The 6,931-nt window shown below is 37.7% G+C and overlaps 1 long non-coding RNA gene across 1 annotated transcript; it reads left to right on the top strand.

Annotated features, from left to right (window-relative positions):
- Positions 1–5,324: 5,324 nt before the first annotated feature.
- LOC136848423 (uncharacterized) lies at positions 5,325–6,201 on the top strand. The gene is made up of 2 exons (XR_010856015.1): positions 5,325–5,688; positions 5,997–6,201. It is a non-coding gene; the product is annotated as an uncharacterized lncRNA (long non-coding RNA).
- The last annotated feature ends 730 nt before the right edge of the window (positions 6,202–6,931 follow it).

Below are 6,931 nucleotides of genomic sequence, written 5' to 3' on the forward strand. Positions count from 1 at the left end.
CTGTTGTTTCCATACGTTCAGAAGGAGCAGTTACTATTTAATTACAATTATCGTCGTACTGTTTCAATTAAACCGATGTCCTGAGATTAGTTACTACATTTTAAGTTCCTCGTTGGTTCAGTGGGTTCCGTTCTCAGCTAGTACTCTGCTGGCCGCAAGTTCGAATCTCCGACCGACCAATGAAGAGTAAGAGGAATTTATTTCTGGTGATAGAAATCCATTTCTCGCTATAATGTGGTTCGGATTCCACAACAAGCTGTAGGTCCCGCTGCTAGGTAACCAACTGGTTCTTAGCCACGTAGAATAAATCTAATCCTTCGGGCCATCCCTAGGAGAGCTGTTAACCAGCTCAGTGGTCTGGTTAAACTGAGATATACTTAGCTTACTACATTTTTAAATGCAAATTTTCTAATGACTTCCACATATTTCTTCATTATTTTCAAGTGTTTGGTATTTCTTGCTTTCAACATCTAACTGCATGTGTTTGACTAAGGGATATACTGCAACTATGAGGTCATTCACCGCTGACAGGACAACTGAGAGTAAAGAAGGATTTAAAGGTGTATCAGGAGGAAAGCCTCACAGTTGCACTCTAAAACAACTGTTAGGAGAAGGCTGAGGAAAGCATGATGGGAGAAAGAGTATGAACGGAGGTACAGTAAAAGGAACGATAGGGGTTGCAGCTATGGGCCTGAGGAATGGACGCTGCGAAGAACCTTGAGTAATGCCTGCAGTGCACCGCGTGAGTTGCACTGATGGCACTACCCCGCCCCTACGGGGAAGTCAGGTATAAGTCCGGTAAAAGTCAACATTACTAAACTACACGACGGCGCGGAAAATCAACGAGTCAAGTAAACAAACGCATCGACAGTCAAACCAGTCACCCCGATGTTTACAAACTTTCCAATGTTTTCGCACAACGCCACTTGGCTCACAGAAATTTTAAATTCTTTTTTATTTTTTTACCGAAAATTCTGTATAAAAAAAAAAAAAAACCAGAGTCGGTTTGATCAGTTCCACCTGATGAATATTCAAACCAGGGATTTTGTGTTTTCCCCGAGGAAGATATTGAAAACGTGTATGCCTCCGACCTTTTTTTTTTTAGGTTTAAATGAAAAACAACCCTTTAAATGTAAATGCAAGATGGCAATATCTATATGGATGTATGCATGTATGTATATACTGTATATATATAATATATATGTATATAATGTATATACTGTATGTATGTATATGTATATATATATATATATATATATATATATATATATATATATATATATATATATATGAAAGTACTCAACACTTTATTGACACCTGCCTGTTGACTGACATGTAAATTATAATTCGCTCAGTCACTTCGAATACACACACACACACACACACACATATATATATATATATATATATATATATATATATATATATATATATATATATATATATATATATATATATATATATATATATATATATATATATATATATATATATATATAATGTATGAAAATACTAAAACACTTTACTGAATTTGCCCTATGACTGACATGTAATTTCTAATTCTCTCAGGTCACTTTGAATACTCCTTCATCATTTTATGAAAAAATAATTATTATGCTTCAGAACCTTCTACTCATCTAGACATATGCATAACATGGCCATCCATTGAGTGAACCTTTCCTCATATTACTGCAATACTCTTCATACCGCCATTTGGAACGTAACTAGTTCGTAAGTAGGGGAGTGTCTGTATACTCGTGCACCTTCTGATTTTGTGTATCATGCGATCATTAAAATTTCATCCAAAAACATGATTTCATCTCTACATCGTGTATAGTAATATCACCTTAAAAACAACCATTATTATCATTACAATTAACCCTGTTTGAATGTTGAATGTCAGAAAATATACTCAATAAATTATGGTGGGTAAACGTAGTAAAATATACTCAGTAAATTCTGATGTGTAAACGTAATAAAATATGCTCAACAAATTACGATGGATAACAACACTCAAAAACAGAATGGAAATAAGCTTCACGTAGAAAATGTCTTCCTCGACGGCTAATAATCAAACGACATTTTGATGGTAAAAAAAAAGCGTTAAATAAGTAAGCTTTGTAGAGCCTCGTCCTTGTTGCTCAATCCAACATCATTACCAACAATTAAAAAAAAACACACAGAATATACACAGCACTCTGTATGATGTTACTTCCACATGCATTAGCCACTGCATAAAAATAAAAACCTAATCTTTCCTCTGAGCATGAATAAATATATAAAGAGCATTACCCTCGTACTACGAAGGCAACTGAAAGAGAAGGGTGTGTAACCTGAGGTCCTGAGAAGGAGGAGGAGAGAATCCTAGGTTTTAGTATCCTTGGCAACGAGGAGCTAATGGGTATTCAAAAGCCATAAACTTTTCCCAGACGGGAGGTAAAGGGGATCCTGGAGAGAGAGAGAGAGAGAGAGAGAGAGAGAGAGAGAGAGAGAGAGAGAGAGAGAGAGAGAGAGAGTATTCAAAAGCCATAAACTTTTCCCAGACGGGAGGTAAAGGGGATCCTGGAGAGAGAGAGAGAGAGAGAGAGAGAGAGAGAGAGAGAGAGAGAGAGAGAGTATTCAAAAGCCATAAACTTTTCCCAAACGGGAAGTAAAGGGGATCCTGGAGAGAGAGAGAGAGAGAGAGAGAGAGAGAGAGAGAGAGAGAGAGAGAGAGAGAGAGAGAGTATTCAAAAGCCATAAACTTTTCCCAGACGGGAGGTAAAGGGGATCCTGGAGAGAGAGAGAGAGAGAGAGAGAGAGAGAGTATTCAAAAGCCATAAACTTTTCCCAGACGGGAGGTAAAGGGGATCCTGGAGAGAGAGAGAGAGAGAGAGAGAGAGAGAGAGAGAGAGAGAGAGAGAGAGAGAGAGAGAGAGAGAGAGAGAGAGAGAGTATTCAAAAGCTATAAACTTTTCCCACGCGACACGTAAAGAGGATCCTGGAGAGAGAGAGAGAGAGAGAGAGAGAGAGAGAGAGAGAGAGAGAGAGAGAGAGAGAGAGAAACTTTTCCCAGACGGGAGGTAAAGGGGATCCTGCGGGGAGAGAGAGAGAGAGAGAGAGAGAGAGAGAGAGAGAGAGAGAGAGAGAGAGAGAGAGAGAGAGAGTATTCAAAAGCCATAAACTTTTCCCAGACGGGAGGTAAAGGGATCCTGGAGAGAGAGAGAGAGAGAGAGAGAGAGAGAGAGAGAGAGAGAGAGAGAGAGAGAGAGAGAGAGTATTCAAAAGCCATAAACTTTTCCCAGACGGGAGGTAAAGGGGATCCTGGGGAGAGAGAGAGAGAGAGAGAGAGAGAGAGAATGGAAGCGCATTAAGGTCCTCTATGAAAGAGCAGTAAATGAAGTATGTTTCGGCTATTGGATGTAGAGAGATGATGATGTAAGAATTACAGAAAGGGGTTTTCAGATCTCCACAGTATTTTCACTCACTTTTAGTTTTATTTCTTTTATTTTATCTTTATTATTATTTTCATTCTTATTTAGTTCATTTTATTCATTTATGATTGATTTTTATATTTCAAGGAAGCGTCTTTTATAGAACATCCTCCAACATGGCAATCATTTAACATTTAGATAACATATGTTTATATTTAGGGGTAACTGTATTGCTTTCTTCCTTTAGGTTTTATTGTTTCGCCTCGTAAAATGCCTGCGTTCTACGTATAAATACCAAAATCCATTTATTCTTCATGTTCACCTGAAGTTATACGTAAATCTAAACTTTGGCATAAGCACGCCTTGGTGATTATGAAAAGTATCTCAACATTTTCCTTTGCAAATTTTCCTTTAAGAAAATTCAATCTAGCTCGAACTGCCCAATTTTCATTCGTCCTGTTTCCAGCCATTCCAATTTCCTTCTGTTCTCTCTCGACAGCAGCAACAACTCCCCCCCCCCCACACACACACACACCTGTCATCCTTCTCTTCAAATCCAGATGCACAAAAGTTTGTCGAATCAAATCTCTCGAAGTTGATACGACCTCGGAGAAAGATTCATCATTCGGCAAACTCTTTGTCTTCGAGAGAAGCCCGAGTAAATTCTGTCCTTATTTCCAGATCCTGATTTGCGGTGAAACAATGTGAACTGGAAAACTTTCAAAGTAACTGTTTTCCCAAGACAACCTTCTTCGCTTTTCCAGTTTTTGCTTTAGTTTCTCTCTCTCTCTCTCTCTCTCTCTCTCTCTCTCTCTCTCTCTCTCTCTCTCTCTCTCTCTTCTGGTAATTGACTCAATTTCCAGCTTCCAAGCAATATGGTTTTTCTTTGGAAGAAGTAACAAAAGGTAATGGGAAAGAAAGAGTAATTTAACAAATGAATGTATGGATAGAAATCTAAGTCAGTCATTAAAATACAAGGAGAATTGCTTGAGGGGAGTAATGCATTGCATCGTCGCTTGAACTTTTGAGGTTCCAATGGCACACAATAATAATAATAATAATAATAATAATAATAATAATAATAATAATAATAATAATAATAATAAATTAGGTGACAAAGACTTAATTTCCAAACAGTTCTACATACCTGGTAAATTACTATAATAATAATAATAATAATAATAATAATAATAATAATAATAATAAACTAGGTGACGAAGATTGAATTTCCAGTCATAATAATAATAATAATAATAATAATAATAATAATAATAATAGCATGCTAGGCACGAAGACTGAAATTAACAACAGTTTTACATTACTGGTAAACGAATAACAATATCAACAATTATAACTAGAGCAAGCATATACAGTAGTTAATCATAACCATGCTAAGTCGCTTAAAAATGAGAAAGATGGGCAACAATTGTACAGGTGTCGTCCGCTCTGGTCTACTTATAGACACCAGCCGCTGAATAATTAGTCGCCGACGATGTCTTGCCAGTGTTAATGATTCAAGGAAGGTGCTTTCAAGCATATCGTCACAGAATCAAGGATTGATTGATTGATTTATGGTCACTAAAACTGGCCTGACACAAACTGACTAAAATAAAATTAATTTACGAGACAGTTTTATATAAAATCATCTCTAAATATATACATATATACTGCAACGGCTGGGGCCGTTTTCTCGCAACCTCACCCATTTTGTATTTGCCAACTAATTGAGAAAAATAAAAATTATTGCCCCTCATGTAGTAACAGAACAGAGGTCTCAACTCGCCCCTTCAAAATCTCTCTCATTCCCCAAAATGGTTAAGCCTAACTCTCTCTCTGTTTAAAGTGACTGCTTGGGCCTAAATTTTAATTCCAGGTACCCCTGCGTGACCTGCGTCCAGCCAGACTGGTGGGAGAAGCCCTAAAAGAGAAAGTTGACCCCCGCCCCCACCTCATTCTGAACCCACATGAGCGGACTAGCGCCACGTGGAAACCATGCAGTCAACATAAAGAAAAATGTAACGAAAATTGACCTCTGTGCCACCTGGATGAGAAGCCAACGTAATCCCCAGAGGTTAAACATAGACTCTGCAAGAGGAATCGCCCTCAGTTCCCCCAGAGAGATCGCTCAGGACCTACTCGAGACAGACGTCCTTGTCTGTCCCTTTGAACACGTGTCGACCCCGGGGCCTCGACTTTAAATTTTTATAGTGGCAGTATAATTCCTTCCTCTATCGCCAGCGCAATATTGAACAAGGACAACGTCGTCAGGACGAAGGTAATGTGCCGGAATTAAGGTTTTAGCCAGTCACGACCTTTTATTCTCTGCTTAATATTCCCTTCATTTTTTCCATTGTGCGATCGCCTCAGTAATTTGTGTGGGAACATTCAGTGTTAACGTAAAATATGCATTAGTGTTTAACCGAGTTATTTGGCACCACCTGTGCATTCCTCATTTCCCTTTGTGAGTCTTAAAATAGAAGAAAAAGAAATAATAAATAAAAACAAAATAAATGAAGATGTAAAAAAATATATAAATAAATAAAAAAAATTATTATTGCAAGTAACCGTCCTGCATATCTGCAGACAGGCCTCGACTGTGGACCATCTCGGCCGCTCCATGTGCAGCTCTCCCCTTCAACTGCGATCTTCCCTGTTACGAAGATACCGTCAGCTTAGAATATTTATCCTGTGTAGGACTCATTATTTAGCAGGCCCTTGTTATTACCTGCCCAGTAATCCGTCATTCTTCTGATTTTTGTTGTTATGTAAATATAATTAGTTGAGAGAACCCGCGTTTACATAAATTCCTCACCTGAAGAAGGCCTTAAGTCATAGATTTATTTGCTTTGTCTACGAGTGGTTCTAATATGGAGTCAGATGTGTAATAAATAAAAGGAACTTCCCTGCGCTATCCGTTGCCGCCCAGAGTTAAGTAAGTATCCCCCGAACATTCGTAGCAACTAGGCAACTGGGGTTTATGAAAGGGGAGAATGGAAACCTCACTTCTGGCGTTCATGAGGGGCAATAATTTTTTTATTTCTTCTTCAATTACTTTGCAAATTTAAAAACGGGTGAGGTTGCGAGAAAACGGCCCCAGCCGTTGCAATATATATATATATATATATATATATATATATATATATATATATATATATATATATATATATATATATATATATATATATATATATATAATATATATATATATATTTTTCAGAAAATATGGCCGCCTTAACATTAAAAGGTACAGAGTGTGATGGAAGAATTTTTGGTTGCGAGATGGTACTGTTGAAGCCGTCAGTTGCAGAATCCTTGTATTCAGCAAATAGTTGATCATCTCAGCAGTTAATGTGATGAACACGCGATGTTGGCCGAATCATATGACCAAGTTGCTATGCGCGTACAAGAGTTCGTGTGCTACAGAATCTCGATTTTGTGTCTAATTCTGCCCAAAAATTAGTTCGGTTGTTCATTAGCAGACCTAGAGCGAGATCGTGAAGACATTATCTTTGAGTGTG

The sequence above is a fragment of the Macrobrachium rosenbergii genome, chromosome 19, assembly GCF_040412425.1.
Source record: "Macrobrachium rosenbergii isolate ZJJX-2024 chromosome 19, ASM4041242v1, whole genome shotgun sequence".
In the NCBI taxonomy this organism is placed as follows: Eukaryota; Metazoa; Arthropoda; class Malacostraca; order Decapoda; family Palaemonidae; genus Macrobrachium; species Macrobrachium rosenbergii.